We start from the raw sequence: 15,401 nt of genomic DNA, 5'->3' as shown, positions 1-15,401 counted from the left end.
ATCTGCACTGCGGGTCTTTGGAGCTCCTAAACATGTCTGAAGAAAAGCTTGACCCTGAAACATTACATTTTGGTGCCATTAAAATAAAAATTTTGGAACGCCAACAAACTGCAGTAAGGATCTGTTTTTAATTTTGCACATTAATTTTTTGCAATCCATCGGAAATTCCCTAAAACATAGCTGCAAATGACTTCTTTTCTTAGAATTTTTATGTATTTTTTGTTTTATATTTGACAATATACTGCCCACCTCTTAAGAATTCAACTTTGTGAGCACAGTTTTTATTCAGACAAAAATGTAAATATTTTCTGATGCCACAACAGCAGATGAAAAGCACTGATGATTTTGTGAGTATAAGAAGAGTAGCTGGAGCTGTGTTAAAAGGCAAGTACAAAAGGCCTGTTGGACACTGTGCTTTGGGGCATGTATTTAAATGAGCCCACATCAATACACTTAACATAAATAATACATTCAGAGCACAGAGGAGATGATTGTTGTGTTAAAAGGCCAATGGTAGCACGCTATTTTAATGTAATATCTTGACCTCTGTTTTATTATGCATTCAGAATATCCACGGCTGCTTCAGTTGTTTTTATGCAGCTTCTAATTGATTTTAAAACTAGTATCAAAAGTACATTTGTGTAGGTATTTATAAAAAATGCATAAAACTGGCGTAGTTGAACCTTTTCTGAATAGTTTCAGATGGCTCTTGATCTACGTCTGAACTCATACATAGTAAATAGATAGAAAGTACTGTTATTTTGTGTATGTATTTGTCATCATTGTTGTAGTGAAATTGGTATTGGTGATATATAAGCTAGTAATATGGTCACAAATTGCTAAGTTACTCTACGCTATTGCTATTTTTTTGCTTGGATATGTGTGGTGTGTGGTTTTGACTGTTGTCTAACACAAGACTGTGCTACAGATGGTGGATGGACAGTGTGGAGAGTGACAAGATGTCCGCCTCAATCTGTCTGTGACCTGTGTGGAATCAGGACACAAATAAGGAAGACAAGATACACCAACAGATATGATTAAAGGGTCCATATTACACTATTTTCTGATCTACGTTATAATGATGTTTCTTCCTCAAAAACATACCTGGAGTTGTTTTGTTTCATTCACACATGTTTAACACACAATCAGAGGAGCAGAGCATTTTCAATCAGAAAATGGTAGCTGTTAAGTTGAAAACTACCGCTTCATAACCTCACAATGTGGAAAAGAGTGTTTTGACATGTGTGAATGAAAAAAAACACAACTCCAGGTATGTTTCTTAGGAGGTAACAACATTATAACATGGCTAAAAACTCACATGAGTCAATTTTGCATAATATAAAACCGGATTGTCAACATCTAATTATAAAAAAATGATTGCAATCAGAAACTTGTGTGAGAGAGTTGGTCCACTGTCTTTCAATTTGCCGTCTGACTACAATAGTACATACTATTATGAACAGCTTTAGAATAGCTTTTTCAAACTGCCCTGAGGTAGCTTGACATGATATTCATACTAGGCAGGGTGAGTGAAGTGTCTTGCCTAAGGGCACAACAGAACTTGGCTTGAGCAAAAATCTATCCTTCACCCTTAAAATAAAAATGGAATCTTGAAGCAGTAATGATATCCAGGAATGATTACCTTTACTTGCATTTGCTTTAAATGAATACCGTTTTTTTTGCCCTATTTGCCATCTGTCTATCTTGTCTAAAATGGCTGTCCTCTCACTCAGAGTTCACTGTTGTCTTTGTTGTTTTAGCCCAAAAATATTTCTCTGCATGTTTCCCCCACCTCTTCACCTCCTGGACATCTCAACCACCTCCAGCTGTGGGTTGCCAGGTCCACAGTGCCCCCCACAAAAGCCGGTTGCCAGATTGGAACAGCCCATGCAGTGCAGAGGGGGTCTGAGGCTGCCTATGGCCTGGTGCCACGCTGGGCCCTGTTATTACCTCCAGATGACATCAGCCTGTGCAGCAGATGCCTGTTTGGCCACAGGGCCCACAGAGAGAAAGAGTCTCTGGTGAGTTTATATGAGAATGCTGCTAGAAAAACATGGCAACATGAAAATATAGGATTTATATAGGAAATATAGGAGTACTGCCCAGAGACAGTAAAAATGACGCAACTATTTACAGCACATGTCTTAAAATGAGTCAAATTCAGAATGCTTATCTTAATTTGAGAATAAGTTTTGACAATGTTAGATTGAATGGTGACGTTTAATATTTCACTAATTTTGCAACATACTGAACTGAACTGTAATTTAGCTCTGATTGATAATTTTACTTGCCACATTAAGATAAATATGGCTATCTGCTTCTTCTTAGAGTTCACAGGTCATGGGTTAAATCCACCTGTCACTCGCTCAGCGTGACAGATTATTAGAAGTTGATGAGGAAAAGTAATTGACAGTGAGCCTTTATTTGCATTGACTTGCATTAAATGCAAAGATGCTATATCACAAATATTGTAACTTCATCAATACATTGTGCACAGTCTACAGTCCTAAGCTGATTTCATAAATATCAATCGCTTTCACGATTCAACACATTTCTTTCCTGGTACCGTTTTAGGTCAAGTTTATGTTATCCAAATCTTATATTGTTCACATAAGACTAGAGATGCACTTATTCAGCTTTTTCAAATCTGCTAAAGATTTTGATAGTATAGATTTAAGTATCTGCCGACACCCACGTAATTGATACCAGTGCAGAGATTGATTGGTACTTATTTACTTTATACAAAAATAAAATAAGACAGAACTGCTCCAACTGTGTGATGTAGCTGGTATTTATACCTCAAGTAACCACCCAATAGCATAGTATTATGATATTAAACTTTCTATCCCAACGATGAGTAAATAGTCTTATTACATCAATACATCTCCAACCAGTATATTGGATGAACCAATATCTGATTCAACAAATTTTAGTATCATTTTTGCTATTCAATACCTGTAGTGGATCGTTTCATCCCTACATAAGACCTAGGTTATGTACCTCATATGGCCATTAAATACTGAGTCCAGTGTGCACATATCACTTCACAATATAATCACGCACGCTGGAGCAGTCATATGCTTTTAATAACACACATCTTTCGTTCGCTTCGGAGGGTAAATAAACACGCAAGGAAGGACATCATAATAAGCCCCACAGACCATTATAATGCAGCTAATTGACAGCAACAATCACAGAGGAATTGAATGCATCAGTCATTTTCATATGAGCCACACAAACACAGAGCTAATGCCTCGAGATGAAGCTGTTAATGATCACATTTATGTGGGTCACCTGCTCCTCGTGTGTGGCTTTTCTCTGAGCGGAAGAAGCAGATTACAGCGGCCCGTTCAGATGAAAGCACTCACTGATCTCTGCTTTATGCCACCACTGCACAGGCATTTCTCTGTCTGTCACCTCACTACACACCGTATTATGTACTGTCTATCTCAACCTCAACCTATGTAAGCATGTGTGAAAAATTTTGGTATGATTGTATTTTGGCATGAGCAACATGTTGGTAATAAGTGTTTTTAAATTATTCCTTTCAAGTTTCTCAAAACACATAATTCATTCACTGCTCAGTCTCGGGCCTGGGGCTGAATGATGAAACATGGCTTTTAAAATTAAATCTTTCGAAACTTTGTAAACACTGATTCTTGCCTTTTTAAATGTGCTTTTTGAACTTAAAATAACCACACTACAGATATTAATTACCACGTAGCTGTAACCTGGTTAGCCCCCGCAATGTCTTTGAAAACAAAATGTATATTGGCATTTTCACCATTGTTAATAACGTGGCTACCACTGTAACTGTGCTGATATTTTCCAGTATGTGGAATTTGTTCTGGTTAGTATTCAGTACACATTGACATACGCTGGAGACCTGCATTGACTTGTAGCCGTTTCATTGTGGATTATTGAATTACAGAACCTATTTAACTCTTTGCATACAGTCTACAATACATTTACTATCACCTCACTTCAGCCTCATCCCTCTAGGTTATTATACGGTCTCTCCCCGCTCCCAGCAGTTCAATGGAAGAGACAGACAGAGGAAATGATATTTGTAATCAGACGAAGAAGAGGGGATCTTTATTAAAGTGGGGGTGGGCTCATGGCGGTCTCTGGGTTCACGCCGTCGACAGGGTTTATAATGGCCTCTGTCTGTTGTCATCATATTAAACCTGACTTATTCTCCCCCATACAACCCCTTCTCTTCTCCTCTGTGCAAGTCCCTCAGGATTTACCTGCTTGGCTTTTTTAGTGAAATTGACACTTTTGTAGTAAAGCTGAAAGATTAGCTGCATTTAAATTGAAATTGAAAATCGAAATGTTGCAAGTGGCAAGGCAATCTTGAGTTAAATGTCCCGTCTTCAGCAGAGAACAAATAATTTATCTAGGTTGTTATATGAAAATCACTTTACTCAGTTTAGAAGTGCATTTGCTTTTTCTATGGGTTTAGGAGTTAAAATATTTAAAATAATTAGTTAGGAAAACATGATCTAAAATGCATCTGATTGGCCAGGTAATATTTTATAGCTCTCTTTAATGCTACTGTATGTATTTAAAATATTTCCAAATATTTATTAAAAAAATATATTTTTTATACCTCTTATTTGTATTATATATTCTCTCCTTTAGTGCTAGATTTGTCTCTTCGCTTAGAAAATTATTTAATTCCCGTGGGTTGCTTGCCAGGCTCCTCCATAAAAGCGGTAATGTGATGATCTCATACAGTGTGGCAGGTGGAGGATGAGTCAAAGCAAACCATTTAGACGCCACAAGAATATACGCTGTAAAGGCTTTAGATCTGCTCTCGATTTCTTTATAAAATAATATTTACAGTGACAAAATAACTAACAGGTTACGTAACAATGCAAATGAAGTTTAAAATCAGTATTAAAATCACATTAAATTATTGTAAATTCTATTGGGCCAAATATATTATGTTTTTGCAGTCAGTATTTTGTATGTGAAAAGTTGCATTCACAGCAGTGTAGTACTATGTACTACTTCATTATGAATGTCTTTTCATGGATCTAAGCTTCCTGTCAATAGGCACCATTTTGTTTTCAAAAGATAAAAATATTTATTTTTGAACTGTTGGTCACCATCGCAACACAAATTTTTCATCACTCTGAAACCCATATACAGATTTATCTAAAGTTTTGTAAAATGTAAGTAAATTGATCATCTTTAGACACCTTTTTCTCTGTATGGGTTTTGTGGGCACATAGCTGAAGCTTTCGTTGATAACAAAGCACCTCAGGCCTCTTCAAATGGCTCCACTCTAAGAGATCTTATCTTTTAGTTGAAAAAAAAAAAATCATAACGTTTGAAGGAAGGTCAGTCCTCTTCATCAAATGAGAAACATTTCCCCTTTTTGCCACAAATACAGCTGCATTTGTTGCAATAGCAGCTTCTGTGCTTGAACTCGAGAAAAGTAAAACGTAATTTAATGACCTTAATACAAAATGAATTTAGCATCTTCTTGTATTAGACAAGCCTTAAAATGTGCTTTGTGCTGCATAACAAAATGATAAAGATGAAGCAGATGGAGTTTCCTCGAGATACTGTGCAAAAGACATAGATGTACACCATATTTTACTTTATAGGAAGTCCTTTAAGATTTATAGTAAAAAGTAAAAATGTATAGAGTAAAATATATGGTTCGGGGTTTCTATGCTGTCAGTGTGTCTGAAAAACGTGACGAGTAGCTTTTTATCATGTAATGCTTTTGTTGAGACCCGGGTTTTGAACTGGAGAGTTCCCAGCCAGTCTCTGACACAAGTAGGGGGACTTCATTGAAAAAAGAGTTAGGGCATCTGACTTAAACCCACACACATATGAGAGATAGAGGTGAGTGGCTTTGGTGAACTGTGAGTAAAAAAACTGAAAATGAAAGATTTTAATAAAATCCAGGCTACTGTCCGTGTGTCAGACTCAGAGGCAGTTATTGCTCGAGCAGCACGTGATGAGGTGATAAGGTTTGGCAGTTTGGAGGTTTCATTTCTGGTCTTCCTTTGACAGGATTTATTTGTTTGAAATCTGCCAATAAACTATGAACCCTCCTCTCTGTGGCCCCTCCTGGATTTGAGCTCTATTCATTTCAGATGACAGACAAGGCATGGATGAGTGTGCTCATGATACAAAAATTTCAAATAAATTTTGAAACTAAGGAATGGCTCAATGTCAGTTTCGAACTGTGATATATATACTTTTTTTTTTTAAAGTAGAACAATAGGATGTAATTTTCCACACAACTAATAGTCGTTTCAGTAATTATCATGTTATACTCAGTATTGTTAGGGAAAATAAGTGTTGTGATAATGAGTTGTGGAGTTGTACAAAGGCAGAGACTCTGGAGTCTGAGGCAGGAGAAGTTTATTTACCATCAGTTCAGGACCCAGTGGACATGAATACTCAACACTGCGCATAAGTATTGGCTATTCATGTCTGGCTATGCTTCCATGCAAGAAGGTTTAAATAGGAACTAAGAAGGACAGCTTGGAGACAAGCTGGCCGAGATAAAATGAGAAGTGCATTGCATACCACTTCTGTGAGACGAGTTGACCAAGGAATGTTAAAGGACAAATTCTAGTTTGACGCCAGAGCTAACCACAGAGAAATGTCAACAGTGAACTGGAGTTGTCATTTCTAAGTCTATGCAGGGATGCAAAATTCCACAACAGGTATCAGGACCATTCTGAAACTATTCAGACGAGGCAGTTTAGTCCAGTTTGTGTTTTCTCTCAGTATCAATTTACTAGTTCAAATGAGTATCTGGTTGGAGGCGGAAGAATTAATTTAGACCTATAATTATGAAATACTTTTAATTGAATGGTGCATTTTTGTCTGCTTGCATAAAAGAAACACAATTGCAACTAACTTGCTGTAGAGTACTGTTGCTCTTTAACCCTGTTATTCTCAGAGTAACCGACCATAGTCAGTAGGAGGAGGATTACACTCATTTTATTTAGGCAAAAAACATCTATTATCGTGTTAAATAAGTGTAAGAAGAACACTGTGTTCTTGTTCGTACACCTGAAATACTGGCAGTGCCAACTACCTGTAATAAGCTGTTATTATATTATTATCATATGTGATAATCATAGGTGTCTTTCACAGCTTGTTAATGCTCATTAAATGGATTACCAACTTTTCAAAAGCAGTTATCCCTTGAGTTTCCACGTGCTTTCAAAATCACATGTAGTTGGATAAGGAACATGATCTTGCAATCAGCCACCATATGATATACAGACATTAGTCTTGGAGTGCAATAATCATAAAGAAAATAATTCATAGCTTATATTAAAATTCTCTGGAGATAATAAATATAGGAACATAATATGTATACATATATTTATTGTAAAAGATGTTTTCATTGCTCCAGTCCGTGTGCTTCTTCCCACCACTCCCTCTGTGTTGTGTTTAACAGATCATAGTTGTGAAGCCAAACTTATCCCCTGTATGTTGTTGCTCTCCTTCCAGACTATCACAGTTCAGTTATGGGGCAGTGAGTATTCATTTGGCTGCTGTGTTACATAAGCCCAATTGCATAACATGTTCTAGGTTACGGTGACACATTTTATGACCGTATCAAAAGGCAAATGTTATATGTTACACGAGAGCTCGCCTGGATTCACAGTTGAAGCACAAACTCTACGTGAGAAGAGCTCGGGGCTGCTCCAGAAGTGTTGTTTTTACTCAGGGCTGTATTATCACTGTGGTGCTAAATCAAACTGTAATTATGGACTTGTCCCACAGATGGATGACAGTGTTTAAACAGAGGAAGCCAAATGTCTCAATAAACCAAGTTCACCTTTCACTTTCTTGCATCAGCAGAAATCAGCAATATCCAGGGCTCTAAATCAAGTTTACAATACAACACTCACCACACATCATTTGAAAAGTGAGACGCTATGTTTACTGCCAATACTGTCATTTTCAGTTTGGGAACATCTCTTTGGGGCATGAGCAAAATTCATCAGAATTCACACTTCGTCAATACTGAGTCTGGTCACTGTCTCCATGTTTTCAAATCTCCTTGTTTTCAAATGGGCGTGACTGACAGATGGATTAGATTGACAGACCATCTGTGTCTCTGATTGGCTAATCCAATGTCAATTTCAGAAAAAATAAAGGAAAAAATATCACTGGGGTCTGAAAAACATGTAATTTTTGCAAAAATCAATGAGCAAAGCACTAAGCTCTGTTAATCTGAGGTGAGATAAATTTGATTTTATTTGTAAATCGTATGCAAACAATGAGCTCCTTTGTTTCACTGCATCGCCAAAAAAAAAAAGATTCTGAATGCACAATTACGTTTGTCCAAGACGTCAAGGAGGGCGTGGGGAACTGACTGATATCAATTTGTCTAAAAATACAGAGAGATCACCCTGGATTTACCAAACAATGAACAAAAGGTATTGCCAGAAAAGATATAAATAAAATAACTAACTTGTATATAAATGTAGGCTACTACATAAGATGAATTTGTAAGAGTTTTTTTTATTACATTTAGGGCTAAACTGGGATCAAACCAGGAACAGACTAGGTGACTCAAGTGTAAGGGAAGCTTTATATATTTATTTTTCCGTTTGTTTTTAGTTAAACACTTACCTGCATTTAGGGTTTAATAAGAGACACTGAGCGACATGTACCATTGATAGCTGTTACAACACTGATGTGTTGTATAATAACAGGTGTATAATAAATGTAACTAGACATAAGTTATTATTATTATTGTTATATCATATTCTCTTTGCCAGCCTTTTTGAAATTCATGTCTGTGTTTTCAGGATTTGAGCCTTGGGAGATCTTCTATTGTTTGACCAAAGAAGAGCCAGCTAAATCCAACCCAACCCCTGTATACACTGCTGATGGTAAAAACTGTAATCAGTTATCATGTTGTTATACCACCTTGTGATTTCATAAAGCAATAGTTTTCAAGTTAACAGCTATCTTTTTACGTTTTGGTCAGTGGACATTGGCTATTTCAGGATCAAAATTATCTAAGTGATTCATGTGAAAGTGTGTGGCGTTTAAAAACATAGTGGAGCACTTCAGTATTACCCAGTAGCATCACAAGGTGGAGTGTTTTCTGTCTGAGAGAAGACTTGAGGCTAAAAAGGTTTGCGAGTTAAATGATATAATATAGATCAGAAAATAGTGTAAGGGCCCTTTTTAAGTATTGATAATTGTTCAGATAGGTATGTTTTTTTAATACTAGTTTTAAATAACTGGGTTTTGATTCTACAATCCTAATATAAAACTTTTAAAAAGTATGTAAAATATATGTATTGAAACGTTCCCACTAGACTGTGTCCACAACTGTGAACAAATATTAAAACAGTTGCTCTGCCTGTTTGCTCTGCTCATGACCTTGTCCCATTGTAAATAAGTGTCAAGACATTCTGGCGACATCCCAACCTCGCAACACATGCAACCCTACACCTGTAACAGGCGACGCAGGCTACACTGTCTGAATCACACAATGTGCTCACTACAGCTGTGTAAATATGAGCTCGCAGTAATGACATGAAGAATGCGTTTTAGAGCATATTTTGATTAGGTTTCATTTTCCAGGTACATTTATTAGACTGACATGGCAGGAAAATATTACATGTTAATACTGAAATCTGTTAATCACAACATCAGAAAAAATATACAATCTCGTAAAAGTTAGAATTATATTTATCCAATTGTTATTTTTTGTACAGTTATAATGTTAACACAAATTAAGTAACCTTGACTGTTGTGCTTTGGTTTTTTTGTCACTTATTTCAGAAAGTCAAACCCATATAGTTTATTTTTTGAATTTTTATGATTGTGGCTTACAGATAATGGAAAAACAGAATTAGAAAATTAAAATATTACATAAAATCAATAAAAAATTTAGCAGTTCACATGTTTAAATTCTTGTCACGCCACAAGACATATTCACATTGTATTATTTTTTTGGCCATGGACCTTGAGTTTCCTTTTGAGAGGATTTAAAGGGTAAAGTTTGGCTCCGTTTAAGTCAACAGAAATCCTCCACCCATTGACACTAATCTTTGAGCTGATCTACTTGTAACTACAACATTGTCAACACATTTTGAAGTATGATTAATCAGCTATGGATGACCTTAACGGCTAAACATACCACAAACTGAAAACATCTCTCAACAAAGGACAGTTTTCAGTGGATACATTTGTCAAGTTTGTGACAATACACACAAAACAGGTCAACACTATTTGCAAGTAATTTAGTATGCCTTCAAACCTAGCCTAAGGCCATGCTAACAATCTTTTTTGCTTTTAAATATGTTTTTCTTTTTGCTAATTGTTTGATTAGATTTTAAGTTTCATGGTGAATGCACAGTGAAAGGAGCCTAGTTGGTTTGTAACAGAAAAATCCACAAATACAACTACAGGTATTAGGTCTATAGTGCCACCTTGTTTATCATACATAGTCTGTTGACATTCAAATACAAAGTTAATAAACTAGTATGATAAATTAAGAGAAAGCGTATTTGTACTTCATGTATCTTCAGTAGTATACCTAAAGAATATTGTTTGTCAAACTAAACAATGATGCAAAGGATTGTGGTTTACAGACGCATTATAGACCCAGGCACTTACCATTTTATTTTACTGTTTATTTTCCAAGAATCAGAAAGTGCACGGTTAATATGGTAATTGTTGTCAGCTTAAGCCAACTCATCGCAGTCAGTAATTGGGATGCCCTGAATACATAAGATAAGTGAGCAACAACTCTGGACCTGCAAACTGATTTAGTTCTGTTTTTCACATTTTATTTTTTACCGTTTTCCCTGTACTACCATCTGTTTAAACCTAAGACATAATCCTTTATATTGTTTAACTGCTCTTCTGCCGATACCATCTGTTTGAAAGTGGTCCAGTGTGGGCTTTTGACACCAGCTCAGATCTTGAGTCCTGGCCTTTTGAGCTGTACTAGTTTCATTACTGCATTAAGCTGCTTTGAATGCCATAAAAGACAATGGCCCAGAGTCATTGGCCTTGCCCGCACAACCACATTTTTAATAGGTATTGACTCCCGGTTTTAGCCGCGCTCTCAGCACGCTTAAAAGCCTATGTTTCACTGATTAGCTAATTAAAACCTAGAGTGAGGCCTATTGATCGAAGCCAGGGCTGTCAGGAGGCATCTGTCTGCACCGGAGCTGGACACAATACACTGTCTTTTCTCTTATGCAAAACAAACACGAATGGGGAGAACATTTGGTAGGTTTACAGTTGAAAAAATGAAATAGCAATTGACTAAAATGACTTCAGTAACTTCTTACAACAGTAGTTGTTATATGATCTTTTCTGTGAAATGTGCAGCTTTCGAAATCAATGATGCAATGATAAGGAAATCTAATATTATTTTTGTAACAATGAGGCTGCTGTAATATTAGCTTCAATAGAATAGTGTAGTTGTATTGATATAGTTGTACTTTGAGTTGGGTTTTAGTTGAGCTTTAGACCTTTTTAAAAACACTAAATTACATTTGTCTTTGTTGTTGTTTGTTTAGAAAAAGAAGACACCCTTTTGCTTAAAAAGTTTTATTAAAAAATATATGTCTTGTGGACAGGACATACCCATTTTTAACAATATCTCATTTTTTTTCTAAAATAATTTATTTTAGTTTTACTCTGTTTTATGTCTCTAAACTGGTATTGGGAGATACTTGAAGAGTTTGATACTATAGCTTTATCAGAAAAACTGGATTGGTGCATCCCTAGATTTAAAACATCTTCCTAAAAACAGCTCTTGAAATTGATTTGTTGTGCACGCTGACACACTCACACCTCTTCCATTAGACCTAAAAGCTCCACACTTCTTCTGATCTATATATCGGCTCAGAGCGTGCGTTGTCTCTTCTATTTTAAGGACATCTGGAGTTTCGGAGGCGGTGGCCATTTTAGAGGTCCTTTAGAGTCCTATCAGTGCCTGCCACAACACGGTAATGGAGGTATTTATATCTGCGATCAGACACATGATGGTCGCTGATTACAGGTTTGGGCTGTGGAAAAAACTCTTCACATGTCAAATATCCAGGGCTGTCTGTGTCTGTGCACCTCGTATTAAAGTACCACAATGATATCATCAAAGTGATATGAGACAGACGACAAGTGAAGAGCAGTGTTAAATGCATGTTCAATGTGAAATCACAGGGTTTGGTCAAATCAGGAGGAGTGGGTTAGATCTAGGTCACTGAGCAAACTGTAAATGTGTTTAGTGCTGGGATGAGACCAGGTACTGTTAAATGACAAATACTGGCACTATATTAAGAGGTGAAAACACACAAGGTGGTTTTAGATGAAAGATTTTGTTTTGTTAATAATGTTGCTAAAAGAGATTTGTTTTAAAAATATGTATATTTTTTACTTTATAACCTTGTTTGAAATGTATTTCAGGAGCTTTGTGGGTAGTTCACTTAATTTCATTTCTCTCAGTCAGGAATCGAAATACACTAGACGATTCACAAAAACCCCGGAAGTGCGAGTTCGGGCACCAGCCAATCAGAGAAGAGCCATATATTCAGTGTTGTCAATGATTCCCGAGATCGAGGATAAAGCCGGAATAAAGGGAATGTTTGGTGAATTTCATCAAAGGGAAAGACGTTATTGCCCCAGTTAGCCCCATTAGCAGCGCATTACATACGTGACTACCAAGTAGCAGCGATTGGTTTAATGATAAAAAAAATACCCGCCTACCATGGAGCGAACGAATTCTAACACTGCGAGGTCAGACGGTTTCTACGAAGTGAAACTGCCTGATGAATCGGGCTAGTAGTTTACAGCCTTAGTTGCTCAACTAATAAATTTAAAGGCATGTATTAGCACATTTCTGTTTTATAGCCAAAATATCTTGTGATTATGCTATAGTCCCTCTCAATTTCAAGTAGTGAGTATTTGGCATAACAAAAGTGGGAACCTACAGTGTGAGGTGCTGTTGTGACCTTGGCCAAGAGATCCTATTACATTTCCAACTCTTGTGATGTTTTATTACTTTTTAAATCTTTTAAATCTTGGTCAAGGTTTAAAACTTGACAAACATCATATGACACCAAACTTATTTCCTAAATCTCTCCACAAAAGTGAAACAAGCAGGTTACAGCACGACTCTACATTACAATTCAGATCCGTGGAGAGTCTCCCCTATTCACAGAAGGAATTATTGTATTTTTGAGCAATGAAAGCACATATATGCTAGAGTGACAGAACATTTATTGTGCTTGAGCTTCCTATATAGTTATAATCTATGACATCCGTGGATCATTATGTTAAAATTTGCACATTTGAAATCTTAAAATTCATCTTAAACGACTTAATTAAAGAAATGGTCCACACACTGTGGCGTTAGAAAAATGCTGTGCCCAGTGGGAGCTAACATGACTGTAAATGTCATCACAACACAAATCTGTACAAATGTGGATTTACATACTCCACGCTGAAGGAAAACAGTGAGAACAAGGTTTCTCTCTCTGCGACACACATGGTGAGTTTTTCATGTTTCCACTGGAGTCAATGCAAATGGTCCATGTCTGTCCAGGGCAGTGTGCACTTATCGCCACATTCACGCTTATACAAGCTGACACGCCCGCTCTGCCTCATATGTACCACTGAGATGATTTAATAAAATGATCCACAGTCAAAAGAAACACGGATGCAGCATTAAAACCAAATATTAGGTTTGTTAAAGCTGGGCTCTTGCAAGGCACGCCCACATCGCCCCATGTTGTTGTCACCAAAAGATCCAAAGGCAGCTCCTATGTATAGCTGTCATACCATGGAACATTCCAGGTGAAGCATTAACATCTCCATGGAGACAAGGAGGTAGCAGACCCTCTACCAGAAAAGTTAAACAGTACATATGCAATACATTTTTCACATAATATAGTTTTTTGTTTGTCTTTTTTTATTTAATACATTGCCACCATCTTGTTTACATCTAAATTAAGCAATATGTAATTTATATATATATATATATATATACACACAATTTATGCCAGTACTTTTCCAGTCTGATTTAATGAATTTTCATGCAGAGATATTTTTGTGCAAGTTTTCTGTCTGGGTACATTCGTAAACATCAGGGGTGAGGTGAGTTTGTTGATTCAGTGAACACTTCAATATGCACGGGTTATGAAACAGGTCTGTATGGCAAATAAATAGGCCAGTCTGTTTTGTAATGTCTTTTGTAACCGCAGATCTTATCGAGGCAGAGATCCTGTTTTTGCGGTTATGTCATGTTTTTAAATGACGTTGATTGTGGAGATAAATCAGATCATCTAGCTTATAATGTAGCTTCAAGATAGGAATTAAAGATTGTAAACAGGAAAATCAAGTGTTCGTAACAACATTTGATAAAAAAAAGCATACAAGTTTAATGGCATGCTATGAAATAAGCAGGATACCAGGTTAAGTACAGGTCAGATCTGTGGAGAGACAACCTTACTCACTGTGGAAAAGGTCAAGTTTTTTTTGTTAATTTGTTTTTTTTACCAGTAAAAACAACTAAATAAATGCAAGAAATGTAATGTAATGGCATACATATCATTAACTCCATTGAGACACCCACCCCTATCCCAGATGAAAAGTTACATAGTGCATCTTTAAGAACAGTACCTTTTCATTTGGGCTTCACTGAAAAGAAGAAAAACATCATGGTCATGTACAAATCTGTTTTGCTGCATTTTGTTGCTTTTAAATGGTGGTTTTGAGCAAAGGAACTTGCAAATTGGTATGTAAACTTAAATAAGAGTTTGAGTGAGGGCATTAATTCAGTGGTTACTAAGCCTTAAACATTCTTAATTTACTCTTTGTTCATTATGATTTCAATATTTTTCACACTTTATTTAGGGAATTAAAAGTGTAGTGATTATAAAGTGTTGCCTGTTTCTTTGAAAATTCTCATGGGTCTTGATCATAGACTGTATAAAGAGGTAGACTAAGGGAGCTTGACTTCATCCATAGCGTTCGGCTCCAGTCACATGAAGCTTATGATATTAGCAGTTACAGAGGTGAATTTGGTGCCAGTTTCATATTGGACTAGGCATTGATTTAGATAAAATAACTAAATAAAAGCACCAGTCTCATGTAGAGTGGGTTAATCCGAACATTTTAAGACAAAAATGATAGCAGCAGGTACAGAGAGAGGGGCAACGTTTGCTCAGTACAATTTGAATTTAACCCAGAGTCGCACTTATGCTCACTTCCTATATGAAACACCCGCTAGCACATTAGCTATGTCTATTTATATATATACTACAGTGGATGGTCTTGATACAAAATTAACTCTTTTGTTCTTGCCGTTATCGTATTTGGAAAAAACAAACTATCTCTCCATTTCTGTCCTCTTGCTATTTTAAACCTTTGCCCTGCAC

At 36.4% G+C, this 15,401-nt stretch overlaps 1 long non-coding RNA gene across 4 annotated transcripts in view; it reads left to right on the top strand.

Annotated features, from left to right (window-relative positions):
- LOC129410416 (uncharacterized) overlaps positions 1–15,401 on the top strand; it is a 101,965-nt gene that overhangs the window by 10,547 nt on the left and 76,017 nt on the right. For 2 of the 4 annotated variants that reach the window (XR_008632852.1, XR_008632853.1), the window contains 2 exons: positions 1,761–2,021; positions 8,805–9,370. This is a non-coding gene — a long non-coding RNA (uncharacterized LOC129410416). Of the gene's footprint in view, positions 1–928; positions 1,045–1,760; positions 2,022–8,804; positions 9,371–15,401 lie in introns of those variants that run through there. The other 2 variants (XR_008632851.1, XR_008632850.1) reach the window with 2 other exon arrangements.

This window comes from Boleophthalmus pectinirostris, unplaced genomic scaffold, assembly GCF_026225935.1.
Source record: "Boleophthalmus pectinirostris isolate CB_2022bp ecotype Guang Dong unplaced genomic scaffold, ASM2622593v1 HiC_scaffold_22, whole genome shotgun sequence".
NCBI lineage: Eukaryota > Metazoa > Chordata > Actinopteri > Gobiiformes > Gobiidae > Boleophthalmus > Boleophthalmus pectinirostris.
This window is presented reverse-complemented; position numbering and strand designations above follow the sequence as displayed.